General features: G+C 39.2%; 1 long non-coding RNA gene across 1 annotated transcript; it reads right to left on the bottom strand.

Annotated features, from left to right (window-relative positions):
• Positions 1-9,403: 9,403 nt before the first annotated feature.
• Positions 9,404-19,782, bottom strand: LOC107969895 (uncharacterized). Its single transcript, XR_001712027.3, has 3 exons — positions 19,672-19,782; positions 14,510-14,847; positions 9,404-10,321 (listed from the first exon to the last, which is right to left on the bottom strand). It is a non-coding gene; the product is annotated as an uncharacterized LOC107969895 (long non-coding RNA).
• Between the last annotated feature and the right edge of the window lie 241 nt (positions 19,783-20,023).

Raw genomic sequence — 20,023 nt, 5'->3', positions numbered from 1 at the left:
ACAATGTGAAGACAGAGGAACGTCTTGGTGGGATGCAGCCACAATCCAAGAAATGCCAGCAGCCACCAACCAGAAGTTGGAAGAGGCAAAGAATGGCTTCTCTCTTAGAGCCTCCGGAGAGAACACAGCCCTGTACACACCTTGCCTTTAACCCTGAGAAGCTGATTTTGGACTTCTGGCCTCCAGAATTGCGGCAGAATACATTTCTGTTGTTTTACCATGGAATACTATGCAGTAATAAAAAAGAATAAAATCATGTCCTTTGCAGGAGCATGAATGGAGTTAGAAGCCATCCTTAGCAAACTAATGCAGGAACAGAAAACCAAATATCACATGTTCTCACTTATAAGTGGGAGCTAAATGATGAGAACACATGGATGCAAAGTGGGAAACAATAGACACTGGGGTCTGCTTGAGGGTGGAGGGTGGGAGGAGGGAGAGGATCAGGAAAAATAACTGATGGGTACTAGGTTTAGTACCTGAGTGACGAACTAATATATACAACAAACCCCCATGACACAAGTTTACCTATGTAACAAACCCGCATGTGCACCCCCAAATCTAAGATAAAAGTTTAAAAAATAAATATTTTTAAAAAAAAGATTAAATTAAAAATGGAATTTCTGTTGCTTTAAGCCACACGTGTGTGGTAATTTGTTACAGCAGCCATAGGAAACTAACACAATGCCTTCCTTTAATTGTTAACTTCTTTAAAGAAATTTAAATATTCAAAGAGAAAATATTCAGTCAGATTAAATTTCCAAAAAAGAGGGCACAAGCGATGCCCTCAAGTTCCCAGTGTGATCACAGGTCGATAGTTAATCAGCTGTGCACATGACCTAGTGATCTCTGTCAATTTCATACCGGAAGATTTTATACATCTCTACGTTACACTCTAAGCTGATTGGTCCCCTTGTTAGAATTACCAGCAAGGAAGCCCACAGGAGGATAGGAGGGTTTTTAAAATTCACCATCTCTCAATGAGATGACACATAAACTTACTTAAGTGGCTAAAATTAAAGACTTATGGTCTGTGTGTGTTGGCAAGCAGGTGGAACAACTAAAACCCTCATAGATTTTCGGTGAACAACAACTCTGGAAAACAATTGGCCGTTGCCTACAAAGTTAAACATAGCTAAGCAATTTCACCCTCAGGCATTTGCTCAAAAGAAATTAAAACATATGTCCATAAAGAGATTTATACATAAATGTTCATAGAAGCCTAATTTATAAAAGCTAAAAAACTGAGAACAACCCAAAAATCTGTCAACAGAAAATTGGATATATTCATATAATAGAATACTACAGAGTAATGTAAAAGAGCAAAATACTGATATATGCAACACAGCAGGTGAATTACCTCTGTCCTGAAGGAGTTTCAAAGTGTCCTGTGGTTTCCAGTGGATACTAGGCTTAATCCCTGGGGTGACAAAATAATCTGTATGACAAACCCCCATGACACTGGTTTACCTACATAGCAAATCTGCACATGTACTCTGGAACTTCAAAGTTAATTAAAAATGAAAAAAAAAGAAAAGAAAATGTTAGCCTGGGGCATAAGTTTGGATATTTATATTACGTTGAGTGAAAGAAGTCAACATAAACATAAAAGTATATACTGTTTGATTCCATTTGTATGAAGTTCTAGGAGAAGGAGGGTTAATCTGTAGTGCTAGATATCAAATCAGTGGCTGCATAGGGCAGGGATGGGGGGCTGGCTACAAAGGAACATCCGGGAAGTTTCTGGCTGATAAAAATATCATATATTATGGGAGGGCACGGTGGCTCACACCTGTAATCTCAGTACTTTGGGAGGCTGAGGTGCGAGGATTGATTGAGCCCAGGAGTTTGAGGTTACAAGGAGCTGTGGTCATACCACTGTATTCCAGCCTGGGTGACAGAGTGAGAACCTGTATCTAAATAATAATAATAACAATTAATGTTATATATTGTAATTTGTGAGACAGTTGTATACATCCATCAAGCTCATCAAACTCTATATTTAATATTTAATATTTTATTGTATATAAATTATACTTTAATAAGGTGATTTTAAATCTCATAATTAAATGGGTAGTCACCAAAGCTTTCCAGAACTTTGACAAGGAAATGAACAATGGATGATTTGTTGCTCCATGACTTCTCCTTCCCGCACTATGTTAGACATCAACTGAGGTTTCGGGAAGTGAGCCCTTCCATTCTCTATTTATCCTGCAATGGACAAACTGTGGAACACCTATCTCAACTTGTTGGTGTAGCAGTGGTAAGACAGCCTTCTTCTGAATTCTATGCTTTCCAGCCATAACCAGAGTTTTGTGTTATCATATATACTCAACAGAGGTCCATAATTAAGAATCCCTTGGGAGAAATTTCCAGAAAAAAACAAAAGGAAACGAAAGAAAACCAAAACACTATTTTGAAGCCACCGTGCAAAAGAATACATCAAAAAAGGCAGTTAATAACTTTATTCAGAAAAATCAAGACAGAGAGATAGCCTGGTCTGGAAGGCATTCAGTTCAGAAACTTAAGATTAGAGACTTAATCGTTTTTCAAATATATACAAGGTGAGGGGATAAACATTCAATATATTTTGCAGTAGCTCTTCTGTCTTCCACTGGGAAAAAGAGAGCCCAGGCTTAAGGAAATTGCAGCTAATATTTTACATGGATTTATTTTATACCTGTTGTCTTGCAGTACAAGTTACCACCACTGAAAAACAGAAGAAAATGGAGAAAAAAAGAAGAAGAAGAAGAAAAACCCAGAGATACTTCTTCCAAAATTTACAGTCTTACTATTTAAGACTGGCAAAAGCAATTTTTGATGAAAGAAGTTGATCCCAAACTGTAGCCTGTTTGAGAATTACCTGGAAGGCTTGTTAAAACCTGTTAAAAGCCCAGCCCCAGAATTTCTGGTTCAGTAAGTGTGCTTCTCTCAGAGGTCCTCAAGTGATGCTTATGTTGCTGATCCGGGACCACACTTTACAAACCACCATGGTAGGTTAATGGGCACTGGTTTCCCTAACACTAACTCCTCCATTCCTCTTCTTTCCAACCGAGATGGTAACAGGCCCTTCTTTGTAATAAAGATTAGGCAATAACTCCCTGATTTTGAGACACAGAAGGAATTGCTGAATATAGGAAGGGGGCCTGCCATTGTTGGAGACTTCTAGTTCTACAAGAAACAAGTTTGGCCTCTGAAGACAGACTGTAGATTTGTGAAGAGTATTCCTGCAGAAACCCCCTCTCCCAGCCACAATTCACCAAGAGGATGCCTTCTAATCTCCAAACCCTTGAATGATGTAAAGAATACAAAAACAGGGGAGGGGAGAAGGTCCCACTGTAGTGGGAATTCTGAATATTGCTGAGAAAATTGTGAAAGTAGATGGAGATTATCTGGGGAACTCACAGATGAAATTCTGGGTGGCTCCGTGCCAGAAAAAATAACCCATTACAATTAAAAACAAGTTAAATCAAACTGTCTGGGCTTAATTGAGCCTACTCTGAAAGTTTCTCTTCAACAAACATGGTGCTTTCAGTAGGTGAGAATGAAATTGTCCAGTCCCTTGAAACTAATTTAAACCCCCACCTCTTCCACCCTTCAGGCAAGGGATACAAGGCTTTTTCTGAGTGAGTGGATGTTGCAAAGTGAAGAGGACAATTCCGGGGATTCAAAATATCACCCAACTCATACACAAGGCAATACCTACTTGTAGCCAACCAATATCAGACTTTGTTGTAATTGCAAGGGCTAGTTCCATGGAGATGCTACAGAACTAGCAGCACATATGTGATTGCAAAACCTAGTGCTGACATTGTACTAACACTCATACACACACAACTCTAGAGTAATGTCTGAAAACTAACTTGGGACAGTTGGGAAAATGGTTTCCAGAAAAATCTCAGGAGACCTGAAACATCTATGCAGATAATCAGTACCTACCACTTAAAGACTTATCTTATCCTTCTTGTTCACGTCTTATTTCTCTTTATTGTTTTCAAGTCCTGCTTTATATTAATCCAACGACATCTGTGCAAAGGAGTCAGAGGAGTCATAGGGAGTGAAAGGTGGCCAGGAAGACAGCAATGCTCAAAGGCCACTTGGACTCGGCTTGAGCCCACATCTTCCCTGAGGCCTCTATTCACGCCCATTCTCCTTAGATTCTGAGCACATGCATGAACAGGCAGACAAACGCTAAAGGCCATAAATAAGCTAAGATTAATAAAATTTTTTAGAGGAAATGGAGAAGAGTGAGAGAAAGCTGCATGTCTTCAAAATCAGAGAAGCAAATAAACAGAACTGTTCTGCCAATGTTTGCTTTCCCCTCTGGCTGTCAGAGGTTGCAGCCCAGGCCTGAACTTGCCGGGACGAGGGTGGCTCTTGGTGGCTCAGCCTGTGTCCAGGGGATTTGTCGATTAGTCACAAACTTGGTCTCCCTGTGTGTCTGAGAAAGAGCCATGACTCATCTTGACAACTGTCAGTATATTACCTCAAATGGGCACAGGGAGAGATGAGCAACCTGGTGCCGGAAAAGAACACAAAAGGGCTGATGCCACTTCCTGCAGTATTTCAAGGTTTGGGCTAGAAGAGTTTATGTGGCAAGAATGCTAAGCTGGGAGCAGCCCCGCAGAAAATGACCGCGTCAGCACACTCAACATCCTGCCATTCAGACGTAAGAACGGGCGATGTTAGCTCAGAGGACATGAAATTTATTTCCATAAATAAAAATGTTATGTTTCTTCACATTATTCACTTTCCCCAAACAGAAATTCACACTTCAAAAAATTAGCTTTTGGTTTTAGAATTCAGTCAATTCTGCATACTCGACTCTAATATTACGATTTTTAAAAATGTACGTCTATGACCCAGCAATTCCACACTTAGGCATATTCCCAAGAGAACTGCGTATATGTGTTCACTGGAAGATATGTATTAGAATGGCTCTAGCAGCATTATTCATAATAGCTCTAAATTGGAAATTCTCCAATTGCACATCAACAGTGGAACGGATAAATGATTAGTGTATATTCATGCCATTGAACTACTACACAGCAATGAGAATCTATAACCACATACAATGATATGGATGAATTCCATAAACACAGCTTTCAGGAAAAGAACCCAGACACTAGAGATTCACCACATATAAAAATAAAAATAAGCAAAACTAACCTATTCTGCCAGAGGTCAGGAGAGAGATTACACTTGGTCAAGGTGGAAGGAGAGGAAAAGTTTCAGGAAGGAGGGGCTGAAAAAGAGCTGCTTCTAGTTCTCGATGTTGGTTATACATACATTCAGTTTGTAAAAGCCATCAAGCCATTTGCTTATGACAATGTCACTTCTCTGCATGTGTGTCATACTTCAATACAAAATAAGTACATTCATGCAAAACACCTATTCAGTTGTCTTTGTCAAGATTTGTAAACTAGAATGTGAATGTAGTAAGCAGTGCAAATAAATGCTGGGAAAATTTGCCACATAAACTATTCTGCTCCAATTGTCACATCAGTAAAATGGAGCAAAAGGACACGTAGCACACAGGGTTAGGTCCCTGCACAAATCATTGTCCTTTTAAGTGTCTCACACTGGCGAAGGAGCATCTTCTATCATAAGCTCCGGGAAGTGATGCATCTTTTTGCCATCCACAGAAAAAGGAAAGGACCATGTGGTATAGTATGTCTTCCTCCCAAGTTTTCCTAGGGAAAAAAAGCTACATTTATCATGAATGTCTCTTTCTTCCATCCTTAGATCCCACTCCAAAGATTAAACGTAATCAGGGGAGACATTCAATCAATAGAAAACTCATTTTGCCTAGATAAATAACAAATGGGTTAACTGAAACCCATAAATCATTGCTTAAGCCTCAGCCAAAATTGATCAGAGAAGTCTTTTCCCAAAAAGGAAAGCTTTCTTCTCTTTAAAGGGAAGCATGCTCTGGATAACAACAAAACTCCTTGACTAAACCTTCACATGAGGATGTGTTTCTGTAGAGATAGCCTAATGGAGTTGGTAAAAGGCCCACTATCCTTTGATAAGAAGTTCCAGGACTAGTGAATCACATGAATTATTTCAAGTCTCTATAATTAAAAACTCCACATAATTGAAGCATACCATTTTAAGCAAAAAAAAAAATTTCACTTTAAACATGTTAAATGAAAATACCTCTAAATTATTTCAGGATTGATATTCATTTGCAAATATCACCTGGACATGAACCCCAAGGCATTAAGGACTTTTTGAGTTCAAAGCCTTAAAGGTGGCTAATCGAGCCAGGGCAGGAGGCAATCCTAAGGTTCTTTAGGCTATTTTAGCTCTTGAAAGAAAATCAGTGAAAATCATAGATATAGTGGCCATGTCTTCCAATGCTGACCAATTATTGCCATAATAAGTAGCTATAAATAAATATAAGAGGTTGTCAACTCCCACATTTTCCTTCTATAGGTGAAACAGAAGCTAACTGGTGAGCTATCCAAGATCATTCAGTAAAGGGTGGCAGAGCAAGAATTAGAGCAAGGTTTCCTAACCTCCAAATTAGCCTCCATTCTGCCATAAGACATGGTCTTTCCCATGAGTCTATGAAATATTTTCCTGGACCCAGAGTGCAGAGCAGGTGTTCCCCTCAGCCTGCACTGTGGGGTAAAGAAAGAATAATGCTGGCAGAACTGGCAGAAGTGGACAGGGGGAGAACCACTATACCCCCAGACAGAAAACCAATGCAATTCTCAGACACATAGACCTCTTCATTTAATGAAAATGGATATTTCATGAACTTAGCAAATAACTGGTTTTAAAAATCAAAGAGTTTAATTTTTAAAATTTTTATATCTCAGCCTTGGGATTCTGATATGTAAAAATCCAAGAATCTTCAAAGATAGAAAACATGTACAGATATCATTAAAATGGCAGAACTCAGAATATAGAATCATGGAGCAGTGATCTCCACCAGCCCCTCAGCTAACTGCAGCTGCAAGCATGATTCTCATGCTCTCTTGAACCTAGTGTTCAACTAGTGACCCAACTTCCTCACTCATGGGGAAGGGCCATCAGCAAAAGGCACTCAGGCATGGGGGCCTGAGAAAAGATCCCACAAACTCAAAGTCATGTGAGAGACATTTCATGAAAGGATTAGGTGGGTTACCCCTGGCTTTCTTCCCCAAAGTTTATCAAGACTGATAATAAAGTAAATGCATTGTAAGCCACACATACAAGTTGTGGAGTGAAGGAAACAGAGTGACTTTTTTGTGTGTCCTGTTTTATAGGCTTTAATTAAATTATTTGTGGCCTTGGATTGGGAGCAGGACTTTGCGATTATTTTTTAATAGAATGAAAATTTATGTTGGGGCCTCTTTGTCAAAAATCACTCCTGCTGATAAATAACATGCCACACAATAATAAACTCAACATGTTCCTTTAAATTTCTACCAAGACAGACAACTTATTGGTACTTAGAAACCTCCCTGTCTTGGCTTGAACCAGGTTTATTTGATATTACACTAATTATACTACAATAAAAGAGCAGAGGCTAACTGCTGCAATAAAGTACAATTTGTGTTCAGAAACTGTATTTTTAGTTAGCATTGTCCTCACAAGGCTTATTTTTCAGAAGGAGTCTCCTGAATCATCCCATAAAATGTATTAAAGTCTTATTTTAAATTATTTTAAAGTTTCTTAAATCTTATTTTACCTGTTAGCTAGTGGTGTATCCCAAACCATCCCAAAACGTAGTGTCTTTAAACAACAACTATTTATCTAGCTTACAATTCTGCAGATCAGCAATTTAGGCTGGACTCAGCTGGATGTTTCTTCTTGTCTTGGCTGGGCACCGTTATGTGTCTGTGGTCCCTGTGGTAGTCTAGGCAATGGTGAGACTGGAAGTTGACTGTCTGTTGGCCGAGGCAATGGAGGTTATTGGGCCGTGGGTCTCTCATCCTCCAGTGGACTAACCAAGAGGGAACAGAATCTTTCAAGACTTCTTGAGGCCTAGACTTAGAATAAGCACATCATCACTTCTCCCACATTCTATGGTTAAAGAGAATCATAAGGCCAGTCCAGAGACAAGGCTAGGGAATTAGATTCTATCTCTTCAAACGAGCAGCCACAAAGTCTCAATTACCAAGAGTGTAGATGCAGAGACGGCTATCAATAGGGACCAAAAATGCAATTAATATTTCACATTTTAGTCTCAGACAATATTCTTTTTTCCACTAATTATATAGTTACTTAAGTAGTATTGAAAATAAGTTATCAGCAGAACCAGTTCGCTAGTACATTTTTCAAAGATTTTCCATCTTCCATCTATAGGTGGGCATATAACCATAATCAAGTTACGATTTTATATTGAAATCAAAACCGTTTTTCCTAGAAGCATTACCTCAGCAGACCTGAGACTACTGAGAGTAGAAAAGGATTGTCTTCATGGCATCTGCTAGAGAGCACTTAGTAGTCACTCCATAAATGTTGATTCGTTTTTTTACATAAGTGGCAAACTCCTCTACAGGAAGGAACTCACCTCTCTTCACATCCTATTTTCCACTAGTATTTTCCTAACATTTCTTCTTCTCTAAATGCATGTATTAGTAGCTTATCTTTTAATAGCATGTATTAAAAGCTAATCTGTTTTATTCACTCATGTAGTAAACACATTATATTACACAAGTGCATTATACATACACAAATCTTTTGTCTTCTTGGTCTTTTTTGTGCTATCAAACACTTTGTTCTGACACTAACTTCTTTCATGTCACTCTTCCATCAGGCCTGCATATCTCCCCTATAGCCTTAAGTTCAGGGAGTCTTAAACCTGGGCTGCAAACTGATATCACTTGAGGTGATTTTAAAAAATGCTGGCCAGGTGCAGCGGCTCACGCCTGTAATCCCAGCACTTTGGGAGGCCGAGGAGGGCGGATCACGAGGTCAAGAGATCGAGACCATCCTGGCCAACATGGTGAAACCCCATCTATACTAAAAATACAAAAATTAGCTGGGCATGGTGGCAGGCGCCTGTAGTCCCAGCTACTGGGGAGGCTGAGGCAAGAAAATCACTTGAACCTGAGAGGCAGAGGTTATAGTGAACCGAGATTGCACCATTGCACTCCAACCTGGTGACAGAGTGAGACTCCATCTCAAAAAAATAAATAAATAAATAAATACTGATGCCTGCACCCCAACCCCAACTCTCCGGTTTGATTGGTCTGGGATGTGGCCTAAAGGATTTTAGGCCTCCCCAAGAGACTGCAATGTGCAGCCAATGTCCAGAACCATCAACTTTTTCTTATACATCATCACTCACTTAAGAAAGACTTTGATGACACCACCCCCACCTCTCACCCTCAAACCCACTTCTTGTCATGTGCTCTGGTATCACACTTCTTTTCTTTCTGGAAATTATCGAATGTGATAGCTGGGATCTTGTGTTTATTTAAGTCTTTATTTGGCTGTTTATTTCCCAAGGAATACTTTACCTTTTGTTCTGCATGGTAACACCTACAAGTACAATGGTAGCTAGCACATAGGAGTCATCCAAAAATCACCTATTCAATGCATTATCCTAATGCACCGTAAGAACACAATTTATGAATTATAGCTTAAATTTAAGGAGCTAGGGCAGATGTCCTCAAACTTTATCCTGAGTAAGAATAATCTGAAACAGCCACCCCCAACCTTTTTGGCACCAGGGGCCAGTTTCATAGAAGACAATTTTTTCATGGATGGGGTTGGGGGAAGGGGGAGGTGGTTTCAGGATGAAATTGTTCTAGCTCAGGTCATCAGGCATTAGATGCTTATAAGGAGCACGCAGCCTAGATCCCTTGTGTGTGCAGTTCACAATATGGTTCTTGCTCCTGTGAGAATCTAATGCCATGACACCACTGATCTGATAGGAGGCAGGGCTCAGGCAGTAATGCTCACCTGCCCTCACCTCCTGCTGTGCAGCCTGGTTCCTAACAGGCCACAGACTGGTACTGGTTCTTGGCCTGGGAGTTGGGGGGAACCCCTGATCTAAAAAGTCTGTTAACACATAGCTTGGCTGGGCCCTATCCCCAGAGCTTCTGACTCAGAAATTTGGGGAATAGCCCCAAGAATTTGAATTTCTAAGAAGTTCCCAGTTGATACTGATGCTGTTGGTCCCAGGATCACAGTCCATGGACTTTGTCAAGAGGCAACAAAACACATGTCAAAATGTATGGCCTGTAGCACCAGACTGCCTGGTTCAACTCCTAGCTGTGCTGCTATGTGGCATTGAAAAAGATACCCAGTCTTCTAAGTGCTACATTAACTATGTGGCCCTGGGAAAATGCTTGATCCATGAGTGCCTCCATTTCTCCACCTGTAAAATGGAAACAATACCAGAAATTACCTCCTCAATTTCTTAAAAGGATTAAATAAGTTAATATTTACAAAATGCTTAGAAGAGTGCTTGACAGGTAGGCAGCACTACATAAATATATTAATGTTTAATGTTCTAACGGATACATCTTGATAACATGCCTGAAAAGTGACTTTAAAATTTTAATCATACATGTTAAATTAAAAACAACCCCCATACACAGAGAGAATCACTGTGGCATCTGAATCTCAAAGTGTGATACATCAAATTCATAATCATCATAATAAATACCTCTAATTGACCACCTAGTCTGTGCTGGCACTTAACCAAGTGTATCTTATTTTAAATTTCCAAAAACAAAGTAGTTGTTTTCAATTAAAATCTGAAGAAACTAGGGCTCAGAGAGGTAGTGACATTTGAGTAGCAGAGCTTGAAAATTCCAGAATTTAGGTATTAAGAATCTCTCTAGAAGTGTGCAACAAGGAAGAGAGTTAGATCATGTATAATTCAGAATTCTTTCAGTCACAAGTAATAAAAAACCCAATCAAATTGATTTGAGCAGAGAATTACTGGCTCATGTGTCTAAAAATTCTAGGACTTCCTGCAGGCTTCAAGTACAGCTGGATCCAGCGATTCAAATCTGGATTTCATGCTCTCTCTCATCCTCCCCTGCCCTTATTCTTTTCCTCCCTTTCTCTCTCTCTCCACTTCCTTCTCTCTTGGGCTCTCCTCTCTTTCTGCTAACTTCACTCTCAACTAAGCACCTCCACATGGTGACCCCCAACAGACCAAGGTTCACACCATCTTTATGGCTAATGATCACACAGAGTCTTCACCACAATTCTAGCAAAAGTTCTGGAATTCAGTTTTACTGAGCCAAGCTGAATTTCATGCCTTTGACAAACCCATTGGCTATAGTCAAGGGTATAAGACATGCTAATTAAGCTGGCCTGGGTTGTGAGTCCACCCTTAGGGCTGGGGAAGTAACCCTCTGGGGGACCAAGAGGACTTATTGTTGAGCAAGCATGACTTCCCAAAAGAAAACCAAATAACTGTTAACCAAAGAAGGAAAATGGGTGCTGATTTCTGACATTGTGTCCTGTGTCACAGGGGACATTGTGTTCCTCACAATGTCTGTTGCTCTCCTGGAAGGCCATTGGGCTGGAAGTCAGACAATCTGGGTCTGGTTATTTTGACTTTGTCAAGCCTATCATTTTCTCTTGGCTTTATGTTCCTCATCTATTCAATGAAGGAGTTGGCTTGGAATTCTAGGCTTTCCCTTATCAGCAAAGTTCAAAGATTTCTATGTACATATGTCTTCTTGGCCCAACCTGAATGTAAACAAACATAATCATTTTTTAATACTGATTGAAAGAAAGAAACTAAATGAGCCTGGGAATCACAAGAAGTGAGCAAAGTAGAAAGATGCAGAGGTGAATTAGTCAGAGGAATAATGCTAGCAGCAGTAGTAGCATGTTTGTACACAATAGGTGAGTGCTAAGGCAAAAGTAGGGACATTTGGCTAGCAGTATAAAGGCTGGAGGAGATGAAGGAGAGATGCGTCAGTAGAGAAAAAGCTTCTGAGAGAAAGTGATGCTTGAGATGATTCTTAAAGGAGGAGTGGAAATTGCCTTGTGAATGGAAATGAATGGGGCATTTCTAGCAAAGGGAACGTGAGGCATGGTGGTGTATAGCATGGCCAGGAATTAGAGCCTGTGCAGTAGAGAGCTTGGTGAGAGACCTAGCTGGAAGGTAGGCTAAGGGCAGACCATAGAAGGTCCAGCATGCCATATTGGGAAGTATGGACTGTATTCTGCAACAGAGGATGGGAAAACAGCAAGTAGGGTGGTAAGCAACGGTGCCATGTGAAACACTATGCATAGCTTATCAATATAATCCTTACCACAGTCCATTAATCAAATGGATATTTATTATCCCTATTTTACAGATGAGGAAACTGAGGCTTAGATAGAGTTAAATAATATTCCCAACTGCTGGAATGTTGGAAGCATGTTAATGGAATTGGAGCTCTTAACTAGATCATTTGATGAGTTCAGTGTTGTATTTCTACCATTATGCCCTTGACATCTCACCTGTCTCCCATTTCAGAGGATTCCTGCAAGGACTAGATTTAGATCTCAAAAAGCAGGGATTTGGATGTGATTGGCTGAAAACATCAGCACTCTTCTTAGTGTCACCCATAACACTCCCAATATTTTCAGCAGTTAGCAGTCTTCTTCAATCAGCTCAAAAGAATTTATTTTTAACTCATGATAATGTAGTGTTTGTGAAACTTGGTTAGTAACTAAGAGAGACACCCTTGGCAATTTCACAAAGTGTCTAACTGGTTACTTCTGAAAACAAGTCACTGAGCAAAATTTCTGGAAAGAGGGCAGGCAGTCTTGGAGAACAACTACAACTCCAAATATAGAAATATATTTAAATCAAGTAACTTTTGTAATTGAACCAATGGACATAGGCCACCATGTGAGCTTGCCACAAACCATTGTTAGGGTAAAAATTTCCCAACTCTTTGTTAAGTTCACAAATGCTTGGGCTGCCTAAGAATCTCCTGATTTAAATTCAGATTTAGAAATTAAAGATGACAATCTTCTCACAGCCATGGGCATGAAACCAATTAGCTATCAGGTTTGAAAAGCTTAACAGACTAATTTCCTCTTTCCTTTCATCAAAAATTAAATTTTTTTAAAAAAGTTAATTCAATGTTTCTCACTTAATATCATGTTGTCACCTACATTTGCACCGCCAGGATGTGGGCATAGAGGTCTGTCTTACCCATTTCAAAAACACAGCAAAAGGCAGCCTCTCTCAAGCCATTCTTTAAAAAGAGAGGATTCTACTTAAAGTATTGATTCTGTATCTCTCAAAAGAATCAAAACGATTACCACAGTAAAACTTAATGTCCCAGCTCCAAGTATGTCTTTTACAAATTGCTCTTTAATTTGAGATGTTTTATAACAGAGCAGCAAGATTTGCAATACAGGGAAAGTATAAGAACCTATAAAGAATTATGTAATCACTATGTCCTGTACACGAAGTGTTGGTTTTGGATTGCAAACAAATGTTCAAACTCCCTTGGAAAAAAAAAGAAAGAAAAAGAAAAACAACAAATTGTGGGGCCAAGAGGATGAGTGGATCGAGTGTCAGCGTTTATGTTCAAGCAGCATGGATTGGCTCCAGCCTGAGGTTAACTTAGAATTAAAATGGAACTGGTGGTCTTGCCTTGGCAGACAAGAGGTTATAACAAATCTATGACCACATACATACAGACACCACGGTCGCCAGCTAAACCACACACATGTGGCACACTCAAAGAGTTTCAGTGAGGCAGTTACCAACACAACCGGGATCCTTTTTCTTCCCTTTCTAGGAGACAGAGCAAACCGTAGCCTCTCACATAGCAACTAAAGGAACCTACCTCATAGTTAACACCCAGAATTTAAATTAACATTATTAATGGCTAGAGAAAGTTCACCCTCAGTAGAAAGCAACCTATGTATTATCATGCAATCATTTACCTGCCTAAAAAAGTGATAGTGAGTTTCCAAAAATGCACTATCTTCCGGGCTGTTTACATAAAGACTTCTTCGCTTTTCTTGAATCTAATGAGTAAGCATGTTTCACACCCTCTGGGTATCTATTTTGGAAAGTCAAACTCATTGACCACTCCTGAAGCAATCAAGATTCAAGACACCACTAATTAAAGCTTCACAGAGGGAAACCACATGCAGACACTGCTGTGTTACTGAATACTCTTTACAAAGCAGGAGAGGTGGGAGGAAGCCCCACCATGAATGGGAGGCCAAGGTCAGGGATAGGGACAAGATCCATCATGGCAGTCTGCCAACATGTTCACATGATGGGTCCCAGATTATGCTGGGCCCTGACAATTAATTCTTGTATTCACCAAACAAACATCCATAATAATAATAAGAAAGTGGGCTCCAAGTTCTTGATAAAGCTGAATAGGGGATCACACTCTACCAAGACAAGAACAGAGGAATTATGAAATGTTCAGAGGGTGGTCTCACCTGTGCTGTTCTATCAGAATTCTGTACCATTTAACTGGTTTTTCCTTGGATCATGCAATGTATCAGTTATCCCTTGCTATATAACAAACTACCCCAAACTTCCTCCCCTAAAACAACAACCAAAATTATTACTTACAAGATTGTAGGTTATCCAGGGAGTCTTGCTCATCTGAGCCAAGCTCAGTTGATCTTGGCCATGCTCATCCACAGCAGATCAGCTGGAGATTGGAATGGCCTCACTCTAGGTGTGATGGCTGGGTACCTATTGGCTTGGACAATGGAGGTGACTAGGCCATGTAAGTTAGTCGTAACTAGGACTCATGGCGTTTTTAGCATCCCAGGAGAGTCAGCAGAGGAGTACAAAACCTCCTGAGGACCAGACTTCACTTCTTCTGCATTTGATTGGTGAAAGCAAGTCGCAAAGTCAAGCCAGATTCTGTGTACAGGGACATAGACTCTTCTTTCTGAGAGTTGCTGCAAGATCACATTACAAGGAATGGGTTACAGAAAAGTAAGATTTGGTGCCAATTTTACCATCAACCGACCACATCCATCTAATCAGTGGTAAAGTTAGGAGAGAATATTTCCATTTCAACTTTTCAGATTCTTTCTACTACCCAACACCAAGTTACAAAAACTCCAACCCATATTTGATCCAATAGGCATCAAGAAATATAGAGTATGCTGGCTTTAGGGTTAGACTCTCTGGCTTGTTACATGCTTTCAGCATTTCATCAATGTATGACTTTGTGTAAATTACTTAACCCACCTATAGCCTTCATTTCCTCATCTCTAAAATGGATTTAATAAGAAAGCCCAGCTCTCAAGTCTACTACAAGGACTAAATAATATACATGATGTTTTGAAAAAGTGATTGTCACTTAAAGTGCTCAAAATATACATATCATCATCATCATCGTCATCATCATCATTAATATTGACAAAATGAGCTTCTGCTCCATTTTTTTTTCTCCATTCACGTCTCTCCCTCCATTACAAGGCCTGGAACACAGATCTTTCTCACCTAACATCAAGCCAACCCTTTTCTTTTGCCCTGTACAACATATCCCCTAATTTTAATACATAAACACAAACAGAAAAGAGACCAGCCTTCCCCTACCATGACAATTTTCTGGACAGTTTGTGCACTTAAATTCCCAAGTCAACCTTCAGGCCTGGGGGTTGCCTGCCAGGAGCTTCTTGCCACTTCCCGTAGCCTGAACTCTAAGGGCCTGGGGTTTGCCTTGTTTAACTGTGGTATCATCTGGGATTCCTCAGGCCTGGGAGCTACACTTGGGCCAAGACATTTGTGGCCTCTACTGGCTCAGAAATCTGTTCTTCCTTGCTTTCACTCAGAAACTCTGTGTGTGTGTGTGTGTGTGTGTGTGTGTGTGTGTGTGTGTGTATCTGTTAACAACCCCTTCAGAGTGGATGCATCTGGCACATGTACTAACACAAACTTCATGATTTGGGGGAAAAAATACTACACACATTCTGCTATGGCGAGGATAATAATCAGAAAGCCAATTTCTATGTAGATTTGTTCTAGAATAGCCTTATCTTAAAATCATAAACACAAACTCAAATAGAATAGATACAAAAATAGTTTTGTCTTTTGCATCTCAGTGTAAAAACGTCCCACTGATTCGGATGCACATTAAAATTTGAAAAGCACTAGAGTAGGCCAATTCTTCCCCAGCATCTGAATACTGCATAATCACCTGGAGGGCTTGTTAAAATACAGATTTCTAGATCCTGTCCCTAGAGATTCTGATTCCACAGATCTGGAAATAGTCCCCAGATTCTGCACTTCTAACAAGCTCCCTGATGCTGCCAATGCTACTTTTCCAGGAACCACACTTTGAATTGTGAGGACCAATACCTTCATTTCACATTTGGGAAAATGAGACCTGGGAAAAATGAATAGATATGGGTGCTAACTAAAGAGCCAGTGTCTTAACAGTTATACAGAAATTGAGACGGAACCCCAGGTTCAGTTCTTTTTTTTTTTTTTCCAAGCATTTTCTGATGGCTGATACTGCTTTCAGCTGGATTTGCATCCTTTTTCCTCCTGTTACATGACTTCGATATTTTCACCTTTGCCATTTGACCTGTGAAATTCTTTTCAGTTTCTGACAATTCTGTTTCATTTCCTCACTTTAAACTTAAATTTTATTTCATTCTCTGATTATTTTTAATCTTGGCAGAGAATTGAAATATTTTGCTCAAGTAATGTTTATTGAATGGAACCATCTTCTATTTCTCTCTTCTTTCTTAAGTCCCCTATTTTGGTATCCTTAGTCCTTCATACTTCAAACAGGTATTCATCTTTCTCAGAATCATCCCTACTGATCATCTAAATACTCTGCATCATCATCATCTACATCTGCAACATCTATATTATCTACATTATCTACATCTGCATCATCTATATAATCTATATCTACATTATCTACATTATCTATATATACATCATCTATAGCATCTACACCTGTATCATCTACATTATCTACAACATCTACATTATCTATGTCTACATTATCTATATCTAAATCATCTATATTATCTATATCTACATCATCTACATTGTCTACATTTACATTATCTGTATCTACATCATCTATATCTTCTAAATCTACTTAATCTACATTTTCTACATCTACATCATCCGTATCTTCAACATCTGTATCATTTACATCTGTATCATGTACAGCAGCCACAGCAACAGCTGCTTTTACTGTACTTTCAAGATACTCACTCCTTCTGTGGACATGAATTAGTGACTTGAAAGGAGAGGAAAATAAAAACTTGACTTTGAGGAAACAGTTTAAAAGTCTGAGGGAAACAAACAGAGGTGACAGCTGAGGCACTAAATCACTTTCCATTTCAACCTACACTTGCCACTGAACACTGAAACTCATGGTTCAGAATTTTAAAAAAAGTCAAAGTTGAAGAAAGCCACACCTGTAAGACTATTTACCCAATAATAACTGTTTGGGAATAGTTTAATCAAAAGATATAGCTTAAGACATTTTTAAAGCAAGATTCAAAATGCTTTAGTGCATGTTAGATGGGGCTCCAAAACTTAGAGGTTCTAATTGGTTAAGTAAGTATCCTCCCTGTCCTCCCTCAGAGCTTGATGTTGCCACTGTTGAAAAGGTTTGTGTCCTCAAATAGGGGACAAAAAAGAAAAAAGAAAAAAAAAACCCTTATGGATAGGGTTACCAGATTTGGCAAATAAAAACACTGAACTCAAAGTTACATTTGAACTTCATATAAACAATGAATGATTCTTACCATAAAGATCTCTCATATAATATTTGAGGTATAATCATACTAATAACCATTTTTTGTTTAGCTGAAATTCAAATGTAATGGACAGTCCTGTACTTTTCTGGCAACTCTAAGAAAAGCCAAGACAATTTTACCAAGATGAAAAAAGGTAAGTCACAGAGTCAGAGAAGGAATTTAAAATTAATATATTTGGCAAAAGATGGATTTTCAGCATACATAAAAAAAGTTTACAAATCAATAAGAAAAAGATAACACAGTTTTTAAAAAATGGACAAAAAATCAGAATGTGCACTTCCCAAAAGAAGATAAATTAATGGCAAAGTCAGAAGGTGCCCAACTTTATTGTTCATCATGAAAATGTGAATTCAAACTCCAGTGAAATCCCACGTATGCCACCAGAACAAGGAGACTATGCCAAGTGTTGGTTAGAAATAAGAGCAAATAGAAGCTTCATCCTGTGCTGATGAGACTTAAATCTGTGCAACCACCCTGATAAACTGGCAGTATTGATTAAAACTGAGCACGTGCCTATCCTGTGACCCAACCATTTTACTCCTAGGTACATAACTAGCAGATATATGCACACTTGCTCACCAACGACATGTTCAAAAATGTCCGTGGAGCATTAATCATAACAGCCAGACCTGGAAACAACCCAAACACCTGCAATGGATAAAACATTGTGGAATGGAATAAACAATCTGTGGTGTATTCCTATAATAAAATACCATCTAGCAATGAGAATGAATAATCTACAGTAAAATGCTACAAAAATGGATGAATTACAAATGTGCGTGCACGCACACACACACACACACACAGAGCAAAAAAAGACAGACACAAAAGAGCACATACATTATGGTTTGTAACTAGTCTTAGGTGCTAGGAGTCAGAATAGTGGCTCTGGTAATCTGAGCTTGGGAACTTTGGAGCTGGCCACATTCTGTTTCTTAACCACAAATTTGCTCTCACTTTGTGAAAGTCATGGTGCTGCACACTTAGGATCTGTATCCTTTGCTAAATTTGTTATACTTCAATCCCATTTATCTTATTACCTCTAAAAGACATGATCAAGGGAAATACTGGTACCTTCTGACCTTAATCAGGATTGTGTAACAGAATCAATATCATTTTCATCATAGCAATCATCACCGTAATCATAATACCTCATTATGTGAGAATTACCGCAGGCTGAGCTTGGTTTTAGATATTTTGTTTACACCATCTCACCTGATGTTATTCATCTTCACATAGCATTTGCCATTATTCTTCCACTTTTATAGATGAAGACATGTAATCTGAAAGAGGATACATGGCTTATCCAGGGAAATACAATTTTTAAGTGTCCAAGCCAAGTTTTGAAATCAGGAGCTGATTCAGGAGCGGAAAAAGCAGGTGCTCTTTTCTCTATAGGAGGTCACAGTTAGTCTACAAAATGGGGAAACTTTTAAATTTCCTCTCTCTCATTGTACTTTCTAAATCCAGAGATGGTGTAAAACCTCAATAGTCAGTCTTTTATGCTGAGAAACATACATGTGCCTTCTGGATTTAATCCAATTACCTAGAATTAACTGACAATTCCTACAATCAATTCCCAACTGAACAAAGAGGAAAACTAAAATCCCCCTCCATTATTTCAGCTATCTTCATAGCCAAGTATCTAAGGAAAAAAATAACAGACTTTAACACTCAAGCAACAAGACCTCCTATATAGTTTCAACAAATGCACACCCACTTCACAAGCTTGCGTTCATGCATCCATAATACAAGATCTTTTTGCTAATGCTTCTCAAACTTTAGGATAAGCAAGAAATAATGAGAGCTTGTTTAGACAGATTTCTGGGCTCCAGCCCCAAGAGACTCTGATTCAGTAGGTCTGAAGTTAGCCCTGAGAATCTACATTCCTAACAAGTCTCTAAGCGATACTGATGCCGCTGGTCCTTGGACCACACTTGGAGCAGTACTGCTTTATGCCAACATAAACAATGTGGAAAAGATGCTCACATGGTTTTGTTTAGAGACTGAATCTTCTGTCTTGCCACTGACATCTATGGCTACTACCTCAGGCTAGGTCCACATGACTGTTTGAGAGGCAACTGGCCTCCCCTCTCCTACTCCAAGCTCTGTTTTCATCATCATTAGCATCAAGGCCGCCATTGTGTCCGTCACAATGGGATGACTGGCCGCATGGCTTCCCCAGGGCCTGAGTTCTGCTTTCCCTTTGTTCTACTCTAAACTGCAAGACCTCTAGGATCCAAATTTCTTTACAGAATGTACATATTTATTGCATTTTGGCTTGTTTTATGCCAAAGAGGAAAAAAATCTAAATCTGTAGGAATTAAATCCATGTCTTAGA

This window comes from Pan troglodytes, chromosome 21, assembly GCF_028858775.2.
Source record: "Pan troglodytes isolate AG18354 chromosome 21, NHGRI_mPanTro3-v2.0_pri, whole genome shotgun sequence".
Classification (NCBI taxonomy): Eukaryota; Metazoa; Chordata; class Mammalia; order Primates; family Hominidae; genus Pan; species Pan troglodytes.
The sequence above is the reverse complement of the archived record's forward strand: the minus strand, read 5'-3'. Positions and strand labels throughout refer to the sequence as shown.